Source organism: Triticum dicoccoides, chromosome 6B, assembly GCF_002162155.2.
Source record: "Triticum dicoccoides isolate Atlit2015 ecotype Zavitan chromosome 6B, WEW_v2.0, whole genome shotgun sequence".
In the NCBI taxonomy this organism is placed as follows: Eukaryota; Viridiplantae; Streptophyta; class Magnoliopsida; order Poales; family Poaceae; genus Triticum; species Triticum dicoccoides.
The window spans coordinates 555470655-555492722 of record NC_041391.1 but is presented as its reverse complement, the minus strand read 5'-3'; positions in this window follow the sequence as shown (position 1 = coordinate 555492722).

The window sequence follows — 22068 nt, the reverse complement described above, 5'->3', positions numbered from 1 at the left end:
CTCCATCTTCGGGGCTCCATGATCATCTTCGCCACCGGCATGACACCATGATCTCCATCATCGTGTCTCCATGAAGTTGCTCGCCAACTATTACTTCTACTACTATGGCTAACGGTTTAGCAATAAAGTAAAGTAATTACATGGCGTTAAATCATTGACACGCAGGTCATACAATAATTAAGACAACTCCTATGGCTCCTGCCGGTTGTCATACTCATCGACATGCAAGTCGTGATTCCTATTAAAAGAACATGATCTCATACATCACAATATATCATTCATCATTCATCACAACTTCTGGCCATATCACATCACAAAGCAATTGCTGCAAAAACAAGTTAGACGTCCTCTAATTGTTGTTGCATCTTTTATGTGGCTGCAATAGGGTTCTAGCAAGAACGTTTTCTTACCTACGATAAAGCCACAACGTGATTTGTCAACTTCTATTTACCCTTCATGACCCTTTTCATTGAATCTGCTCCAACTAAAGTGGGAGAGACAGACACCCGCTAGCCACCTTATGTATCTAGTGCATGTCAGTCGGTGGAACTTGTCTCACGTAAGCGTACGTGTAAGGTCGGTCTGGGCCGCTTCATCCCACAATACCGCTGAAGCAAAATAAGACTAGTAGTGGCAAGAAAGTTGACAACATCTACGCCCACAACAGATTTGTGTTCTACTCGTGCAATAGAGAACTACACATAGACCTAGCTCATGATGCCACTGTTGGGGAACGTTGCATAAAATAAAAATTTTCCAACGTTCACCAAGATCAATCTATGAGTTCATATAGCAACGAGAGAGAGGAGTGCATCTACATACCCTTGTAGATCGCGAGCGGAAGTGTTTAAGAGAACGGGGTTGAGGGAGTCGTACTCGTCGTGATCCAAATCACCGGAGATCATAGCGCTGAATGGACGACACCTCCACGTTAAACACATGTACGGTCAGCGTGACGTCTCCTCCTTCTTGATCCAGCAAGGGGGAAGGAGAGGTTGATGAAGATCCAGCAGGACAGCAGCGTGGTGGTGGATGCAGCAGGGTTCGGGCAGGGCTTCACCAAGCGACTACGGGAGGAGGAGGTGTAGCAAGGGGGGTAGGGAGGCGCCAGATCTCAGGGTGCGGCTGCCCTCCCACCCCCCTCTTTATATAGGGACCCCAGGGGGGCACCGGCCCTAGGAGATGGGATCTCCTAGGGGGGCGGCGGCCAAGGGGGGAGACTTTCCCCCCAAGGTAAGTGGAGGCGCCCCCTCCCCTAGGGTTCCCAACCCTAGGCGCAGAGGGTGGCCCAGGGGGGGCGCACCAGCCCACCAGGGGCTGGTTCCCCTCCCACTTCAGCCCATGGGGCCCTCCGGGATGGGTGGCCCCACCCGGTGGACCCCCGGGACCCTTCCGGTAGCCCCGGTACAATACCGGTGAACCCCGAAACTTTCCCGATGGCCGAAACTCGACTTCCCATATATAATTCTTTACCTCCGGACCATTCATGAACTCCTCGTGACGTCCCGGATCTCATCCGGGACTCCGAACAACTATCGGTTTGCTACATACTAATATCTTTACAACCCTAGTGTCACCGAACCTTAAGTGTGTAGACCCTACGGGTTCAGGAGACACGCAGACATGACCGAGACTGCTCTCTGGTCAATAACCAACAGCGGGAACTGGATACCCATGTTGGTTCCCACATGCTCCTCGATGATCTCATCGGATGAACCACGATGTCGAGGATTCAAGCAACCCCGTATACAATTCCCTTTGTCAATCAGTACGTTACTTGCCCGAGATTCGATCGTCGGTATCCCAATACCTTGTTCAATCTCGTTACCGGCAAGTCACTTTACTCGTATCGTAATGCATGATCCCGTGACCAGACACTTGGTCACTTTGAGCTCATTATGATGATGCATTACCGAGTGGGCCCAGAGATACCTCTCCGTCATACGGAGTGACAAATCCCAGTCTCGATCCGTGTCAACCCAACAGACACTTTCGGAGATACCTGTAGTGCACCTTTATAGCCACCTAGTTATGTTGTGACGTTTGGTACACCCAAAGCACTCCTACGGTATCCGGGAGTTACACGATCTCATGGTCTAAGGAAAAGATACTTGACATTGGAAAAGCTCTAGCAAACGAACTACACGATCTTTGTGCTATGCTTAGGATTGGGTCTTGTCCATCACATCATTCTTCTAATGATGTGATCCCATTATCAATGACATCCAATGTCCATAGTCAGGAAACCATGACTATCTGTTGATCAACGAGCTAGTCAACTAGAGGCTCACTAGGGACATATTGTGGTCTATGTATTCACACGTGTATTACGATTTTCGGATAATACAATTATAGCATGAATAAAAGACAATTATCATGAACAAGAAAATATAATAATAACCCTTTTATTATTGCCTCTAGGGCATATTTCCAACAACCACAACTAGCCGTATGTCTTCTAGCAAAAGCTTCAGAGTGCTGGTTCTGGCATCGGATGCTAGGACATGCGAGCATGTGGAACTTGTACACTCTCGCAAAGAAGAAGCATGTCGTGGGCATCGAAGGCGTCAAGTTCAAGAAAGACCATCTGTGTGGTGCCTGTGAAGCTGGGAAGATGACTAGGGCCAAGCATCCCTCGAAGACAATCATGACGACATCTCAACCCTTCGAGTTGCTTCACATGGACTTATTCGGCCCTACTCATTACTCTACTCTTACTACCACGGCTTGTCTCTATGGTTTTGTTATTGTTGATGATTACTCAAGATATACCTGGGTGCATATAATTCTCTATAAGACTGAAGTCCAGGATGTCTTCAGACGCTTCGCCAATCATGCTATGACGAACTATGATGTCAAGATCAAGCACATCAGAAGTGACAATGGCACATAATTCAAGAACACCGGCCTCGACACTTACCTTGATACACTGGGCATCACTCATGAGTTTTCTACTCCCTACACACCTCAACAGAATGGCATCATGGAGTGCAAGAACAGAATCCTCATCGAGATGGCTTGAATGATGCTAGATGAGTACAAGACTCCAAGGAAGTTTTGGCCTGAAGCCGTTGCCACTGCATGCCTTATCATCAACCGAGTTTATCTTCACAAGCTTCTAAAGAAGACATCATATGAGCTGCTAACTGGTAAGAAACCAAACGTCAGTTACTTTAGAGTATTTGGTGCTAGGTGATGGATCAAGGATCCACATCACACTTCAAAATTTGCACCGAAAGCACATGAAGGTTTTATGCTTGGATACGGAAAGGATTCGCACTCTTACAGAGTCTTCAACCTCTTTCACTATAAAGTGGTTGAAACTGTGGATGTGCGGATCGATGAGACTAATGGCTCGCAAAGAGAGCACCTGCCAAATGTGCTAGATGAAGTTCCTCCTAGTGAATCTATAAAGCTCATGGGTACTGGAGAGATCATACCGTCCGAAGCTCAGGCTGAAGATGAACTCATCATTGCACCAAGTCAACCTGAAGATAATGCTCAGCCTGAAGTCAATGCTGAAGCTGAAGACAATGATCTGCATGGGCAAAATCTCCATCCAATACATCCCCGTGTTGCAAATGAAGTACAGATTGAGAAGATAATTGATAGCATCAATGCACCTGGTCCACTCACTCGTTCAAGAGCAACACAATTGGCAAATTTCTGTGGGCACTTTGCATTTCTCTCTATATCCGAACCCAAGAAAGTTGATGAAGCCTTTATGGAACTTGAATGGATTCAAGCCATGCAAGAAGAGCTTCATCAGTTTGAGCTGAATAATGTCTGGGAACTAGTCAAGCGTCCTGATCCTCGCAAGCATATCATTGGCACCAAATGGATCTATCGCAATAAGATGAACATGGTCAAGTTGTCAGAAACAAGGATCGTCTGGTTGCTCAAGGTTACACTCAAATAGAAGGGATTGACTTCGATGAAACATTTGCTCTCGTGGCAAGACTTGAAGCCATTCGCATACTGCTTGCTTATGCCAACCATCACAACATCCTTCTGTACCAAATGGATGTGAAGAGTGCCTTTATCATTGGCAAGATTGAAGAATAAGTGTATGTTGCACAACCACCTAGCTTTGAAGATCCAAAACATCCTGATACGGTGTACAAGCTCAACAAGGCATTGTATGGCCTCAAACAAGCTCCTCGTGCTTGGTATGACATGCTCAAAGACTTCTTGAAGAGCAAAGGCTTCAAACCTGGTTCTCTTGACCCAACACTCTTCATGAAATCATACGACAGTGAACTGTTTGTGTGCCAAATCTATGTGGATGACATTATCTTTGGCTGCACCGACAAGAGATACAATGATGAGTTTGGGCACATGATGCAAGAGCAATATCAAATGTCCATGATGGGTGAGCTGAAGTTCTTCCTTGGTCTTCAAATCCGTCAGCAGAGAAATGGCATCTTCATGTCACAAGAGAAATACCTCAAAGATTGCCTGGAGAAGTTTGGAATGCAAGACTGCAAAGGATACACGATGCCAATGCCAACCAAAAGTCATCTGGGTCCTGACGACAATGGTAAAGAGTTCGATCAAAAGGTATACTGCTCCATGATTGGTTCCTTACTTTACTTATGTGCATCTAGGCCAGATATAATGCTTAGCGCTTGCATGTGTGCCCGATTCCAAGCGGCACCAAAGGAGTCGCATCACCTAGCGGTGAAGCGAATTCTTTGATATTTGGCTTACACCCCAATGATAGGATTATGGTATCGAAAGGGCTCAACATTGATCTGTTTGGGTATTCTGATGTTGATTATGCTGGTGACAAGTTTGATCGCAAATCCACCTAAGGAACATGTCACTTTCTCGGTCGATCACTTGTCTGTTGGTCTTCAAAGAAGCAGAATTGTGTGTCACTCTCCACTGCTGAATCTGAATACATTGCTGCTGGATCGTGCTGTGCTCAGCTTCTATGGATGAAGCAAACTCTCAAGGACTATGGCATCAACATGAAGAATGTGCCACTCTTCTGTGACAATGAAAGCGCCATCAAGCTTTCCAAGAATCCAGTTCAGCACTCAAAGACAAAGCACATTCAGAGCCGTCATCACTTTCTCAGAGATCATGTCAACAAGGAAGACATTGATATCATTCACATCAACACTGAAGAGCAATTGGCAGATATCTTCACTAAGCCCTTGGATGAGAAAAGGTTTTGCAATCTGCGGTGTGAGCTAAATATCTTAGAATCCTTGAATTTCCTGTGAATGGACACACATCCTAATGCTTATGCATGTTGACGACTTAGATGTGCAACACACAAAGTAATGTCTATCTTCGATTGATGAAGACTTACCCTCTGAGTGTGAATACATTAATGTGGAAATTGACTTCGGAGCGCCATGATAATTGTGCGACGTGTCTGGGTATAATACTTCCTATACGGTGGGTAACGTCACCACCAAATTCTTATTGATTTGTCTTCATGATTTATCTTCACAATGTTGATTTGGTTCATATACACATATATATTTGTGTTCTGTCCTCTACAACATTCACTTATAGCTATGTCTTCACTCTTGAATCTTTTGATCTAAGTGAATGTGATCGGACCCTAACCTGTTCTATGCTTCTACCTCAACTCTATCTGTCCAAATCATATGCATTCTATTGAAACCTGTCGATTGTCTTCTCCGAGTCCTTGTCAGCAAAGGACAATTTGACAAACATTTAATCTGTTTATAATGTTGCATCCTTATTGCCTGAAAACCGGAGAAGCCGGAACGACTACCCGACAATCCAGGCGTGCGTGGGAACATGGAACAACTTCCAATGTGTTGCATGTTTGCCACGTGTCCCTCAGATGTGAACCGCTAGGGGCACCTGCGTAATTGCGTTGTGCCATCCCTTTCCTTATAAATTCACATCACATCGCAGTCAAAATCATTCTCCCACCTCTACACCTCGCAAAAACCCTAGCGCCACCGCTAGCTCTTGATGACACCGGTGACAAAGCGCTTAGCTGCTGCGACCTCACCGCCGCTGTCCTCACGCCGGCTGCCCACCTCGTCTTCTCCGCCGCCGCCGTAGGTGTATTCCGTCTCCAAGTTAGGGCACAGGAGATTGAATTGCTCGGCCTCCTACTCCGTTCCGTCTAGCAGTTCTTCATGTGGTAATTAAAACTTACTTTCTATTGCCTTTTTGATCCGATAGATTCATCCTTCTCTACCAAAAGTGGTTTCTATGCCTACAAAATTGAATCTATCCTGTTCTGCATCTCATATCATGCCTAGTATATTCACTTATGCTTCACAACAAGTTAGATTCCTCACTTGTACATATTCTTGGATTCATACAAATCTGGAACCAACTCTCAACAAATAAGTGAATGTCTTTGCGTTATGAGGTCAATATCTTCAAACTGATTTATCTTCAAAATCTTCCGAGAATGCATATGAACTCTTCCGCTTCCCTCGCACCTCTAATGCTATCACAGGTACATGTCCGTGGGAGAATCCCTTGGTTCTCATAGTCTGCATTCATTTGCAGAATTCTTACAATGTCACGTCAATTCTCCTGAAGCCAGTTCATGTCTGATCAACCATTGGAAGCCTTTGCAAGTTCTGAAGCCATTCAGTGTAAACTTCATGGCCACAAAAAAGTCAGCAAGAAAGGGCGGCAAACAGCGCCATGGGAATACATCCAAAGATTTGCCACCTGATCTGTATGAAATGTACAAGATAGACCCTGAAGAAACCTATGGTGAATGCAAAACTCGAATCCAATGGATTCGAAGATATTGGGCAGAGGAATGGTTTAAGTACATATTCGTCACTGCTGAGTATTCTGAGAAGAATGCCATCAAGCGACCTTGGGGAGATATCTTATACAAAAATCTTCAACCCAAGTCCCAGTCCGAAGCCATTGATCAAGGCTTCTACCCTTGCATGGTTCGAGGACTGAAGCCAGATAATACCGACCCATCATCTGTGTTATGGTGTCGTGAAGACAATATGTTCAAGCGCAACTTCAAGTTTGCCAAGGATTCTGCTGTGAAGAACAAGAAAGATCTGGGAGTTAATTTCAATCCAGGCCCATTGTCACCAAGGGTAGATGGCACATGCGATGCCAATCCCAATGTCATCAGGCCCTTTGGAAGTTTTTACGGCCTCCTCTCTCACATCGCAGTTCAGAGGGCCACTTTGGATCAATCTGATGATGACGCTGATACTGATGAAGCGCCTGCTCCACCTAAGCCACAGAAGCAGAAGAAAATTAAGGCTTCAAGGCCCTCTGCTGCACCACGCGCTTCGCATGTGAAGCCATTGGCAACTGATACGTCTCTGCTACGTCTTGAGCTAGCGTTGGTTTTCCCCGAAGAGGAGAGGGTGATGCAACAAGTGTAGCGCAAGTATTTCCCTCAGTTTTGAGAACCAAGGTATCAATCCAGTAGGAGGCTCCTCAAAAGTCCCACGCACCTACACAAACAAACTGAGAACTCGCAACCAACGCAATAAAGGGGTTGTCAATCCCTTCACGGCCACTTACGAAAGTGAGATCTAAAAGAGATAGTAATATATTTTTGGTATTTTGTAATATAGATGCAAAAAGTAAAGATGCAAATAAAGGTAGATTGAAAGAAAATGTGATAAGATATAGACCCGAGGGCCATAGGTTTCACTAGAGGCTTCTCTCGAGATAGCATAAGTATTACGGTGGGTGAACAAATTACTGTCGAGCAATTGATAGAAAAGTGCATAGTTATGAGATTATCTAGGCATGATCATGTATATAGGCATCACGTCCATAACAAGTAGACCGACTCCTGCCTGCATCTACTACTATTACTCCACACATCGACCGACTCCTGCTTCCATCTAGAGTATTAAGTTCATAAGAACAAAGCAACGCATTAAGCAAGATGACATGATGTAGAGGGATAAATTCATGCAATATGATATAAACCCCATCTTGTTATCCTCGATGGCAACAATACAATACGTGTCTTGCAACCCTTTCTGTCACTGGGTAAGAACACCGCAAGATTGAACCCAAAGCTAAGCACTTCTCCCATGGCAAGAAAGATCAATCTAGTAGGCCAAACCAAACTGATAATTCGAAGAGACTTGCAAAGATAACTAATCATACATAAAAGAATTAAGAGAAGATTCAAATATTATTCATAGATAAACTTGATCATAAACCCACAATTCATCAGATCTCGACAAACACACCACAAAAAGAGATTACATCGAATAGATCTCCACAAGAGAGGGGGAGAACATTGTATTGAGATCCAAAAAGAGAGAAGAAGCCATCTAGCTAATAACTATGGACCCATAGGTCTGTGGTAAACTACTCACAACTCATTGGAGGGGCAAGGATGTTGATGTAGCGGCCCTCCATGGTCGATTCCCCCTCCGGCAGAGTGCCGACGAAGGCTCCAAGAAGAGATCTCGCGGATACAAAATGTTACGGCGGTGGAAATTGTGTTTCGTGGTGCTCCTGGATGTTTTCGGGGTACGTAGGTATACATAGGAGGAAGAAGTACGTCGGTGGCCGCCCGAGGGGCCCACGAGACAGGGGGGCGCGCCCTATAGGGCGGGGGCGCGACCCCCTATCTCGTGGGGTCCTCAGGAGCTTCTTGACTTGCACTCCAAGCTCTCCGGATCACGTTCGTTCCAAAAATCATGCTCCCGAAGTTTTCATTCCGTTTGGACTCTGTTTGATATTCCTTTTCTTCGAGATACTGAAATAGGCAAAAAAGTAACAATATGGGCTGGGCCTCCGGTTAGTAGGTTAGTCCCAAAAATGATATAAATTTGTAAAATAAAGCCCATAAACATCCAAAAGGGGTAATATAATAGCATGGAACAATCAAAAATTATAGATACATTGAAGACGTATCAAGCATCCCCAAGCTTAATTCCTGCTCGTCCTCGAGTAGGTAAATGATAAAAAGAGAATTTTTGATGTCGAATGCTACCTAGCATAATTCATGATGTAATTTTCTTTATTGTGGCATGAATGTTCAGATCCAAATGATTCAAAATAAAAGTTCATATTGATAAAAGAAATAGTAACACTTCAAGCATACTAATCAAAGTAATCATGTCTTCTCAAAATAACATGGCAAAAGAAAGTTCATCCCTACAAAATCATATAGTCAGGCTATGCTTCATTTTCGTCACACAAAGATGTTCCCAACTTCTATACCCCCTATGACAAGCCAAGCAATTGTTTCATACTTAAATAATCTCAAACTTTTTCAACCTTCACGCAATACATGAGCGTGAGCCATGAATATAGCACTATGGGTGGAATAGAATATGATGATGGGGATTGTGTGGAGAAGACAAAAAAGGAGAAAGTCTCACATTGACGAGGATAATTAACAGGCTATGGAGATGCCCATCAATTGATGTCAACATGAGGAGTAGGGATTGCCATGCAATGGATGCACTAGAGCTATAAATGAATGCTCAACAAAGAAAACTAGTGGGTGTGCATCCAACTTGCTTGCTCACGAAGACCTAGGGCATTTGAGGAAGCCCATCGTAGGAATATACAAGCCAAGTTCTATAATGAAAAATTCCCACTAGTATGAAAAAGACAACTTATGAGACTCACTATATGAAAAACATGGTGCTACTTTGCAGCACAAAATATGAGACTCACTACATGAAGAACAAGGTGCTACTTTGAAGCACAAGTGTGGAAAAAGAGATAGTAACATTGCCCTTTTTATTTATTTCTTGTTTTTCTTTTTCCCTTTTTTTTCTTTTTTTCTTTTGGGCCATTCTTTTCTTCTTATTTTTGGCCTTTCTTTTTTCTTTTCTTTGGGCAATGTTCTAATAATGATGATCATCACACTTCTATTGATTACAACATATGAATTACAACTCGAAACTAGAACAAGATATGACTCTATATAAATGCCTCCGGCGGTGTACCGGGATGGTGCAATGAATCACGAGTGACATGTATGAAAAATAATGCACGATGGATTTGCCACAAATATGATGTCAACTACATGATCATGCAATGGCAATATGACAAAAGTAAAGTATGTCATGATGAACGGAACGGTGGAAAGTTGCATGGCAATATATCTCGGAATGGCTATGGAAATGCCATAATAGGTAGGTATGGTGGCTGTTTTGAGGAAGATATAAGGAGGTTTATGCGTGATAGAGCATATCATATCACGGGGTTTGGATGCACCGGCGAAGCTTGCACCAACTCTCAATGTGAGAAAGGGCAATGCACGGTACCGAAGAGGCTAGCAAAGGCAAAAAGGTAAAAGTGCGTATAATCCATGGACTCAACATTAGTCAAAAGAACTCATATACTTATTGCAAAAATTTAGAAGTCATCAAAAATCAAGTACTACGTGCATGCTCCTAGAGGGATAGATTGGTAGGAAAAGACCATCGCTCGTCCCCGACCGCCACTCATAAGGGTGCACAAGCCAGGTACACTTCATGTTTCAAATTTGTTACACAACTTTAACCATACGTGGATGCTACGAGACTTACTAACTTCAACACAAGCATTCTTTAAATTCATAATCCCCAACTAGCATGACTTTAATATCACTACCTTCATATCTCAAAACAATTATCAAGTATCAAGTTGATCATAGCATCCAATTCACTTCCTATGATAGTTTTTATTATACCCAACTCGGATGCTCATCATTCTAGGACCAACTTTATAACCATAGCAAATACCATGCTGTTCTAAAAGACTCTAAAAATAATATAAGTGAAGCATGAGAGACGAGAAATTTCTTCAAAATTAAGACACCACCGTGGTCTTAAAGATATAAGTGAAGCACTAGAGCAAAAACTATCAAGCTCAAAAGATATAAGTGAAGCACATAGAGTATTCTAGCAAATTCTAATCAAATAGGCTTCTCACAAAAAGGTGTGTACAACAAGGATGATTGTGGTAAACTAAAAAGCAAAGACTAATATAATACATGACGCTCCAAGCAAAACACATATCATGTAGCGAATAAAAATATAGCTCCAAGTAAAGTTACCAATGAACGAAGACGAAAGAGGGGATGCCTTCCCGGGGCATCCCCAATCTTAGGCTTTTGGCTATCCTTGAATATCTTGGGGTGCCATGGGCATCCCCAAGCTTAGGATCTTTCCACTCCTTATTCCATAGTCCATAAAAGCTTTACCCAAAACTTGAAAACTTCACAACACAAAACTCAACAGGAAATCTTATAAGCTCCGTTAGTGAAAGAAAACAAAACCACCACATAATGTACTGCAATGAACTCATTCTTTATTTATTTTGGTGTTAAACCTACTGTATTCCAACTTCCTTATGGTTTATAAACTAATTTACTAGCCATAGATGCATTGAAATAAGCAAACAACACACGAAAAACAGAATCTGTCAAAAACAGAACAGTCTGTAGCAATCTGTAACTAACGCAAACTTCTGGAACTCTAAAAATCCTACCAAAATAGTAAGTACTGGAAATTTTTTCTATTGATCATCAGAAAAAAGAATCAATACAAAAGCACGTTTCTGTGATTTATTGAATTTTTTCTCGTGAGCACAAAGTTTCTGTTTTTCAGCAGAATCAAATCAACTATCATCATAGTTTATCCTATAGGTTCTACTTGGCACAAACACTAACTAAAAGATAAAAACACATATAAACAGGTAGTAGATGCAAGATTTATCCCTAAACAGGAGCAAAAACAAAAAAATATAAAGAAAATTGGGTTGCCTCCCAACTAGCGTTATCGTTTAACGCCCCTAGCTAGGCATAAAAGCGAAGATAGATCTAACGAGTGCCATATTTGGCACTAAATTCATAAGTAGCACGCATGATAGATTCATAAGGTAATTTGACTTTCTTTCTTGGAAAGTGATCTGTGCCTTTCTTTAAGGGAAATTGGAATATAATGTTCCCTTCCTTCATATCAATAATCGCACCAATCGTTCTAAGGAAAGGTCTACCAAGAATAATAGGGCAAGAAAGATTGCAATCTATATCAAGAACGATAAAATCTACGGGCACCAAATTTCTATTTGCAACAATAGGAACATCATTGATCCTTCCCATAGGCTTTTTAATGGTGGAATCCGCAAGGTGCAAATTTAAAGAGCAATCTTCAAGATCATGGAAACCTAGAATATCACATAAAACTTTTGGAGTCGTGGAAACACTAGCACCAAAATCACACAAAGCAAAACACTCATAATCTTTAATTCTAATCTTTATAGTAGGTTCCCACTCATCATTAAGTTTTCTAGGTATAGAAACTTCCAAATTAAGTTTTTCATCATAAGATTGCATCAAGGCATCAACAATATGTTTGGTAAAAGCTTTGTTTTGACTATAAGCATGAGGGGAATTAACAACAGATTGCAACAAGGAAATACAACCTTTTAAAGAGCAATTATCATAGTTAAATTCCTTGAAATCCGAGATAATGGGTTCAACATTATTAGAAGTTGAGGATTCTCCAATCTCACTTTTACCAAATTTAGCATCAAGATCTAAAGATTCCGAAATCTTGGGATGCCTTCTAGGCAAAGCTGATTCATCATCAGTCCCATAATCATCAAAATTCATATTGCAAAACATAGATCTAATCGTAGACGCATTAATAACTTTAAGATCCTCATCATTATTTTCACGGAAACTAGAAGAACACGCTTTTATAAAGCTTTCTTTCTTAGCACACAATCTAGCGGTTCTTTCCTTGCACTCGTCAATGGAAATTATCATTACTTTGAGAGACTCATTGATATCATGCTTAGGAGGGGAAGATCTAATTTTAAGAGAATCAACATCAAACGAAAGTCTATCAACGTTCCTAGCCAAATCATCAACTTTGAGCAATTTTTCTTCAAGCAAAGCATTAAAATTCTTTTGAGAAATCATAAATTCTTTCACACTATTCTCAAAATCAGAGGGCATCTTATTAAAATTACCATAAGAATTATTGTAGGAATTTCAATAATTATTAGAGGAATTACTAGGGAACGGTCTAGAATTAAAGTTTCCTCTATAAGCATTGCTTCCAAAACTATTCCTACCAACAAAATTCACATTCATAGATTCGTTATTATTCTCAGTCAAGGAAGACAAAGGCATATCATTAGGATCAAGAGGAGTATTTTTAGTAGCAAACAATTTCATAAGTTCATCCATCTTTCCACTCAAAACATTGATTTCTTCTATAGCATGCACTTTTTTACTAGAAGATCTTTCAGTGTGCCATTGAAAATAATTAGCCATAATATTATCAAGAAGTTTTGTAGCATCTCCTAATGTGATTTCCATAAAGGTGCCTCCCGCGGGCGAATCTAAAAGATTTCTAGAAGCGAAGTTCAAACTGGCATAAGATTTTTGTATGATCATCCATAAATTCAGACCATCAGTAGGGCAATTGCGAAGCATCAATTTCATTCTTTCCCAAGATTGGAAACATGCTCATGATCAAGTTGTTTAAAATTCATAATATCGTTCCTAAGAGTGATGATCTTAGCAGGAGGAAAATACTTAGAGATAAAAGCATCTTTGCACTTGTTCCAAGAATCAATACATTTTTTAGGCAAAGACGAAAACCAAACTTTAGCACGATCTCTAAGTGAAAACGGAAATAACTTCAATTTGACAATATTGTTATCCGTATCTTTCTTCTTTTGCATATCACACAAATCAACAAAATTGTTTAGATGAGTAGCGGCATCTTCACTAGGAAGGCCGACGAATTGATATTTCATAACAAGATTCAGCAAAGCAGCATTGATTTCACAAGACTCAACATCATTAAGAGGAGCAATCGGAGTACTAACAAAATCATTATTACTGGTGTTCGAGAAATCGCACAATTTGGTATTATCTTGTGCCATGGAAACAAGTAATCCAACACACAAGCAAACAGAAAAACGGCAAGCAAAAAGAGAGGAGGAGATTGGGAAAGAGAGGGCGAATAAAATGGCAAGGGTGAAGTGGGGGAGTGGAAAATGAGAGGCAAATAATGTAAATGCGAGGGAGATGGGTTTGTGATGGGTACTTGGTATGTCTTGACTTGAGCGAAGACCTCCCCGGCAACGGCGCTAGAAATCCTTCTTGCTACGTCTTGAGCTAGCGTTGGTTTTCCCCGAAGAGGAGAGGGTGATGCAGTAAGTGTAGCGTAAGTATTTCCCTCAGTTTTGAGAACCAAGGTATCAATCCAGTAGGAGGCTCCTCAAAAGTCCCACGCACCTACACAAACAAACTGAGAACTCGCAACCAACGCAATAAAGGGGTTGTCAATCCCTTCACAGCCACTTACGAAAGTGAGATCTAAAAGAGATAGTAATATATTTTTGGTATTTTGTAATATAGATGCAAAAAGTAAAGATGCAAATAAAGGTAGATTGAAAGCTAATATGATAAGAGATAGACCCGGGGGCCATAGGTTTCACTAGAGGCTTCTCTCGAGATAGCATAAGTATTATGGTGGGTGAACAAATTACTGTCGAGCAATTGATAGAAAAGCGCATAGTTATGAGATTATCTAGGCATGATCATGTATATAGGCATCACGTCCATAACAAGTAGACCAACTCCTGACTGCATCTACTACTATTACTCCACACATCGACCGACTCCTGCCTGCATCTAGAGTATTAAGTTCATAAGAACAGAGCAATGCATTAAGCAAGATGACATGATGTAGAGGGATAAACTCATGCAATATGATATAAACCCCATCTTGTTATCCTCGATGGCAACAATACAATACGTGTCTTGCAACCCTTTCTGTCACTGGGTAAGAACACCGCAAGATTGAACCCAAAGCTAAGCACCTCTCCCATGGAAAGAAAGATCAATCTAGTAGGCTAAACCAAACTGATAATTCGAAGAGACTTGCAAAGATAACTCAATCATACATAAAAGAATTCCGGGAAGATTCAAATATTATTCATAGATAAACTTGATCATAAACCCACAATTCATCGGATCTCGACAAAGACACCGCAAAAAGAGATTACATCGAATAGATATCCACAAGAGAGGGGGAGAACATTGTATCGAGATCCAAAAAGAGAGAATAAGCCATCTAGCTAATAACTATGGACCCGTAGGACTGTGGTAAACTACTCACAACTCATCGGAGGGGCAAGGATGTTGATGTAGTGGCCCTCCATGGTCGATTCCCCCTCCGGCAGAGTGCCGACGAAGGCTCCAAGATGAGATCTCGCGGATACAGAAGTTTACAGCGGTGGAAATTGTGTTTCGTGGTGCTCCTGGATGTTTTCGGGGTACGTAGGTATATATAGGAGGAAGAAGTACGTCGGTGGCCGCCCGAGGGGCCCACGAGACAGGGGGGCGCGCCCTATAGGGGGGCGGTCCCCTATCTCGTGGGGTCCTCGGGAGCTTCTTGACTTGCACTCCAAGCTCTCCGGATCACATTTGTTCCAAAAATCACGCTCCCAAAGGTTTCATTCCATTTGGACTCTGTTTGATATTCCTTTTCTTCGAAATACTGAAATAGGCAAAAAACAACAGTATGGGCTGGGCCTCCGGTTAGTAAGTTAGTCCCAAAAATGATATAAATGTGTAAAATAAAGCCCATAAACATCCAAAAGGGGTAATATAATAGCATGGAACTATAAAAAATTATAGATACGTTGGAGACGCATTAGTCTCCAACATATCTATAATTTATGAAGCATTCATGCTATTTTATTATCTGTTTTGAATGATTACGGGCTTTATTATACACTTTTATATTACTTTTGGGACTAACCTATTAACTGGAGGCCCAGTCCATATTGTTGTTTTATTGCCTGTTTCAGTATTTCGAAGAAAAGGAATATCAAACTGAGTCCAAATGGAATGAAGGTTCGAGGAAGACTTGGAGTTCAAGCCAGGGCAGGTTCGAGGAAGCCAGGAGATAGGAGGGCGTGCCCACCCCCCTAGGCGCGCCCCTTGTCTCCTGGCCCCCTCGAGGCTCCCCTGACCAACTTCTTTCGCCTATATAAGTCCACGTACCCTAAAACATCGAAGGCGAAGATAGATCGGGAGTTCTGCCGCTGCAAGCCTTTGTAGCCACTAAAAACCTCTCGGGAGCCCGTTCCGGCACCCTGCAGGAGGGGGAACCCATCACCGATGGCCATCTTCATCATCCCGGCGCTATCCATGATGAGGAGGGAGTATTTCACCCTCGGGGCGGAGGGTATGTACCAGTAGCTATGTGTTTGATCTCTCTCTCTCTCTCGTGTTCTCTCTATGGAACGATCTTGATGTATCGCGAGCTTTGCTATTATAGTTGGATCTTATGATGTTTCTCCCCCTCTACTCTCTTGTGATGAATTGAGTTTTCCTCTTGAAGTTATCTTATTGGATTGAGTCTTTAATGATTTGAGAACACTTGATGTATGTCTTTCCATGTTTATCTGTGGTGACAATGGGATATCACGTGCCACTGGATGTATGTTTTGGTGATCAACTTGCGGGTTCCACCCATGAACCTATGCATAGGGTTTGGCACACATTTTCGTCTTGACTCTCCAGTAGAAACTTTGGGGCACTCTTTGAAGTACTTTGTGTTGGTTGGATAGATGAATCTGAGATTGTGTGATGCATATCGTATAATCATGCCCACGGATACTTGAGGTGACAATGGAGTATCTAGGTGACATTAGGGTTTTGGTTGATTTGTGTCTTAAGGTGTTATTCTATTATGAACTCTTGAATAGATTGATCCGAAAGAATAACTTTGAGGTGGTTTCATACCCTACCATAATCTCTTCGTTTGTTCTCCGCTATTAGTGGCTTTGGAGTGACTCTTTGTTGCATGTTGAGGGATTGTTATATGATCTATCTATGTTATTATTGTTGAGAGAACTTGCACTAGTGAAAGTATGAACGCTATGCCTTGTTTCCTACCATTGCAATACCGTTTACGCTTACTTTTATCATTAGTTGCCTTGCTGTTTTTATATTTTCAGATTGCAAAAATCTACATCTACCATCCATATTGCACTTGTATCACCATCTCTTCGCCGAACTAGTGCACGTATACAATTTGTCATTGTATTGGGTGTGTTGGGGACACAAGAGACTCTTCGTATTTGGTTGCAGGGTTGTTTGAGAGAGACCATCTTCATCCTACGCCTCCCATGGATTGATAAACCTTAGGTCATCCACTTTAGGGAAATTTGCTACTGTCCTACAAACCTGTGCACTTGTAGGCCCAACAACGTCTACAAGAAGAAGGTTGTGTAGTAGACATCAAGCTCTTTTCTGGCGCCATTGCCGGGGAGGCTAGGTAAGCGGCACTCACGCCCCGTCAACTAAGCTCTTTTCTGGCGCCGTTGCCGGGGAGGTGAGTGCTTGAAGGTATAAACTTTAGATCTTGCAATCGAATCTTTTTGTTTCTTGTTTTATCACTAGTTTAGTTTATAAAAGAAAACTACAAAAAATGGATTTTTGTTTTTTCTCATACGCTTCATCTTTTTAATATCTTTCGTGAGTATGATGAAAAGGAAAATTGTGCTCAAGTGCTAGAAGAAGAATTACATAGAATGCTTGGCATGAAATATGTGAATGATGAGCATGATTGCAATGTTGTTAGTATGAATTCCTTGAATATCCATGATGCTAATGATATGCAAAGCCACAAGCTTGGGGATTCTATGTTTTATGAAGATGATATTTTTTGTCCCCCAAGTTTTGATGAGCAAATTTATTATGATGAAAGCATGCCTCCTATTTATGATGATTATATTGATGAAAGTGGGTTTGGAAGAGTGTCAACTTTAGGAAGTAGTGATCCCACTATTTTGGAGGATGTTGAATCTTACTGTGATGAACATGAAAGTGGATTTGGAAGAGTGTCAACTTTATTTAGTGATGATTCCACTATTTCAGAAGACGTTCCAATTGATTATGTGAACAAAGTTGCTATCTGTGATAATTATTGTGATGACTTGTATGCTATTAGGAATAATGATAACCATGAAACTTGTCATCATGATTTTAGTTTTCAATTGGATTATGCCTCACATGATAATTATTTTGTTGAGTTTGCTCCCACTACTATTCATGAGAAGAATTTTACTTATGTGGAGAGTAGTAAATTTTCTAAGCTTGTAGATCATGAAAAGAATGCTTTATGTGCTGGTTATATTGTTGAATTCATTCATGATGCTACTGAAAATTATTATGAGGGAGGACCATATGCTTGTAGGAAGTGCAATAATGTCAAGTTTCCTCTCTATGTGTTGAAAATCTTGAAGTTATGCTTGTTTAGCCTTCCTATGCTAGTTGATTATTGTTCTCATAAGTTGTTTGCTCACAAAATACCTATGCATAGTAAGAGGGTTAGACTTAAATGTTCTAGTCATATGCTTCATGATGCTCCCGTTATGTTTCAATTCTTATCTTTTATGTGAGCATCCTTGTCATCATCATGCCTAGCTGTAAAGGCATTAAAGAAAATCGCTTGTTGGGAGACAACCCAATATTTACCCTTACTGTTTTTGTGTGTCCACATGATTAAGCTACTGTAGTAATCATGTTTTATAGCTTTTGTTTCAATAAAGTGCCAAGTAAGACCTTTAGGATAGCTTACGGTGATAGTTGTGTTGATCCTGCTGAAATCAGAAAATTTTGCACCCAGTAAATTAGTTTTGATAATTCACATAAACGTGATTTTGATCTGATTCTTTTTTATATGTATTAGCACACAAATTGCTTAGGACTTCCTAATTTGGTAGGATTTTTGTAGTTCTATAAGTATACGTTTTATACAGATTACTCCAGACTGTTCTGTTTTTGACAGATTCTGTTTTCTATGTGTTGTTTGCTTATTTTGATGAATCTATGAGTAGTATCAGAGGGTATGAACCATAGAGAAGTTAGAATATAGTAGATATTACACCAATATGAATTTAGAATGAGTTCATTACAGTACCTAAGTGGTGGTTTTATTTTCTTATACTAACGGAGCTTACGAGTTTTCTGTTGAGTTTTGTGTTGTGAAGTTTTCAAGTTTTGGGTAAAGATTCGATCGACTACGGAATAAGGAGTGGCAAGAGCCTAAGCTTGGGGATGCCCAAGGCACCCCAAGGTAATATTCAAGGACTACCAAAAGCCTAAGCTTGGGGATGGCCCGGATGGCATCCCCTCTTTCGTCTTCATTCATTGGTAACTTTACTTGGAGCTATATTTTTATTCGCCACATGATATGTATTTTGCTTGGAGCGTCATTTTATTTTGTTAGTATTTTCTGATGTTATTTATAATAATGTTTTGCATCTTTAGTTTCAATAAAAAGTGAAGGATAGCCTTTACCATGCTTATTTTGCTAGTATACATGTTGCTCTTTGAAAACAAAAACTTTACCACTATTGCAAAAATTCCCTAGAAAAGTCAGAGAATGGTATAATGCTGAAACTTTTTGCATAATGAGCTCTGATAAATATTCTATAGCATAGTATTTTTCTCATAATTGTTGGAGTTAGGGAAGTATTGATACTCTTGCATTCTTTACAGACTGTACTGTTTTGGCAGATTGATGTTATGTTTGCATTGTTTGCATATGTTTGCTTGTTTAATGATTCTATTTGAGGATAGGAGTATTAAATATGCATAGACATTTAGTATACAATGTTGAATAATAATTTTAGTGATTTATTACAGTAGAAAATGATAAGGTTTTGCATTGGTTTATACTAACCTATCTCACGAGTTCTTGTTCAGTTTGGTGTGGATGAAGCTTTTGATAAAAAGAGAAACCATGATATGAGAGGAATTAAGGAGACACAAAAGTTCAAGATTGGGGATGTACAAGGCACCCCAAGATAATATTTCAAGAAGTCTCAAGCATCTAAGCTTGGGGATGCCCCGTTAGGCATCCCACCTTTCTTCTTCAACAACTATCAGTTAGTATCAGTTGAGCCTAAGTTTTTGCTTCTTCACATGAGTTGTGCTATCCTTGCAATGTCATTTTATTTTGCTTTGCTTGCTGTTTGAATAAAATACCAAGATCTGAAATTTTTAAATGAGAGAGAGTCTTCACATAGTTACATAATTATTTAGCTACTCATTGATCTTCACTTATATCTTTTTGGAGTAGTTTGTCATTTACTCGAGTACTTCACTTATATCCTATGAGTAAATGGTTGAATGAGTTGAATGTCGTAAATCTGAAATTTTATATGTTTCATTTGCTTATCCCATGGGGAGTAATGACTTCACATCTAAGAAGTAGAGGTTGTAAATTTATTGAAGGTTAGCAAGCATTGTATTGGTCATTTGAACAATTCATGAAAGAATATTGAAGGAAGAGAGATTTCACATATAAATATACTATCTTAGACATATTTTATAATTGTGAGCACTCATTAAGTATGACATGCTAAAGAGTTGATGTTGGACAAGGAAGACAACGTAATGGGTTATGTTTTCTCACATCTCAGTTAAAGTATATTGTCATGGATCATTCAAACATGTTGAGCTTTCCTTTCCCCCTCATGCTAGCCAAAATTCCTTGCACCAAGTAGAGATACTACTTGTGCTTCCAAATATCCTTAAACCCAGTTTTTCCATGAGAGTCCACCATACCTACCTATGGATTGAGTAAGATCCTTCAAGTAAGTTGTCATCGGTGCAAGCAATAAAAATTGCTCTCTAAATATGTATGATCTATTAGTGTGAAGAAAATAAGCTTTATACGATCTTGTTATGGAAGCAATAAAAGAGACGGACTGCATAATAAAGGTCCATATACAAGTGGCAATATAAAGTGACGTTCTTTTGCATTAAGATTTTTGTGCATCCAACCCTAAAAGAGCATGGCAATCTCTGCTTCCCTCTGCGAAGGGCCTATCTTTTACTTTATGTGTTTTACTTTATGCAAGAGTCAAGGTGATCTTCACCTTTCCCTTTTTCATTTTATCCTTTGGCAAGCACCTCGTATTGGGAAGATCCTGATATATATATCCAATTGGATGTAAGTTAGCATGAACTATTATTGTTGACATCACCCAAAGGTGAATACATTGGGAGGCAACACTATAAGCCCCTATCTTTCTCAGTGTCCGATTAAAACTCCATAACCATTAGTATTGCGTGAGTGTTAGCAATTGTAGAAGACTATATGATAGTTGAGTATGTGGAGTTTGCTAAATCAAAGCTCTGACATAGACCCATCCTAAAAATAAGATGAATTGTAATTGTTTGATGACTAAAGAATGAAGTTTGCTAGTTTTCAAGAAAGTTTATGGTCTATGCTTTAACATGTGAATAGCTTGCTACTTGATCTTGAGAAGTTTTATGAGATAAACTATTGTTATGTCATATAATCATGCTAGAAAAGGTGATTGAAATTATCATTGATCAAACTTGTGCACCTGCTAGCATTCACACTTCATAAATTCTTTCTTTTATCATTTACCTACTCGAGGACGAGCAGGAATTAAGCTTGGGGATGCTGATACGTCTCCAATGTATCTATAATTTATGAAGCATTCATGCTATTTTATTATCTGTTTTGAATGATTACGGGCTTTATTATACACTTTTATATTACTTTTGGGACTAACCTATTAACCGGAGGCCCAGCCCATATTGCTGTTTTATTGCCTGTTTCAGTATTTCGAAGAAAAGGAATATCAAACGGAGTCCAAACGGAATGAAACCTTCGAGAGCGTGATTTTTGGAAAGGATAATCCGGGAGACCTGGAGTTCAAGCCAGGGAAGGTTCGAGGAAGCCAGGAGATAGGAGGGCGCGCCCACCCCCCTGGGTGCGCCCCTTGTCTCCTGGGCCCCTCGAGGCTCCCCCGACCGACTTCTTTCGCCTATATAAGTCCACGTACCCTAAAAACATCGAAGGAGAAGATAGATCGGGAGTTCCGCCGCCGCAAGCCTCTGTAGCCACCAAAACCCTCTCGGGAGCCCGTTACGGCACCCTGCCGGAGTGGGAACCCATCACTGGTGGCCATCTTCATCATCCCGGTGCTATCCATGACGAGGAGGGAGTAGATCACCCTCGAGGCTGAGGGTATGTACCAGTAGCTATGTGTTTGATCTCTTTCTCTCTCTCTCGTGTTCTCTCTATGGCACGA